The sequence below is a fragment of the Petromyzon marinus genome, unplaced genomic scaffold (genome assembly GCF_048934315.1).
Source record: "Petromyzon marinus isolate PM22_M1 ecotype Great Lakes invasive population unplaced genomic scaffold, UKy_Petmar_22M1.pri1.0 PM_G_Scaffold_8, whole genome shotgun sequence".
NCBI classification, from domain to species: domain Eukaryota; kingdom Metazoa; phylum Chordata; class Hyperoartia; order Petromyzontiformes; family Petromyzontidae; genus Petromyzon; species Petromyzon marinus.
Genome location: NW_027423035.1, coordinates 4476371 through 4477500, shown reverse-complemented (window position 1 = coordinate 4477500; position 1130 = coordinate 4476371).

Below are 1130 nucleotides of genomic sequence, written 5' to 3'. Positions count from 1 at the left end.
AGACCCCGTGAAACGCTAGAAATTGGCGGGGATGTGTCTCTTGTGGCTCACGGGGCTGTTCGGGTCGCACAGAAATCCCTGGGAATGGGAAAACGGGTCATTTTCGTGTTGCCACATTGCGTACGAACCGCATGAAACTTCCAGAGGCATTTGCAGCAGGAATGCATGTGCACTCAAAAATTTCTATATGTTTCACGGATAGACCCCGTGAAACGCTAGAAATTGGCGGGGATGTGTCTCTTGTGGCTCACGGGGCTGTTAGGGTGGCACAGAACTCCCTCGGAATGGGAAAAGGGGTCATTTTCGTGTTGCCACATTGCATAGGAACGCCATGAAACTTCCAGAGGCATTTGCAGCAGAAAGGCACGTGCACTCAAAAATTTTAATATTTTTCACGCATAGACCCCGTCAAACGCTAGAAGTTGGCGGGGATGTCTCTCTTGTGGCTCACGGGGCTGTTAGGGTCGCACAGAAATGCCTCGGAATGGGAAAACGGGTCATTTTTGTGTGGCCACATTGCATAGGAACGGCATGAAACTTCCAGAGGCATTTGCAGCAGGAATGCATGTGCACTCAAAAACGTCTATATTTTTCACGGATAGACCCCGTGAAACGCTATAAATTGGCGGGGATGTCTCTCTTGTGGCTCACGGGCGCTGTTAGTTAGGGTCGCACAGAAATCCCTCGGAATGGGAAAAGGGGTCATTTTCGTGTTGCCACATTGCGTACGAACGGCATGAAACTTCCAGAGGCATCTGCAGCAGAAATGCATGTGCACTCAAAAACGTCTATATTTTTCACGGATAGACCCCGTGAAACGCTAGAAATTGGCGGGGATGTGTCTCTTGTGGCTCACGGGGCTGTTAGGGTCGCACAGAAATCCCTCGGAATGGGAAAACGGGTCATTTTCGTGTTGCCACAATTGGCATACGAACGGCATGAAACTTCCAGAGGCATTTGCAGCAGAAATGCATGTGCACTCAAAAACGTGAATATTTTTTCACGGATAGACCCCGTCAAACGCTCGAATTTGGCGGGGATGTTTCTCTTGTGGGTCACGGGGCTGTTCGGCTCGCACAGAACTCCCTTGGTCCACCTGATTCGTGCATACAGGCAGCAACTAAAACTCT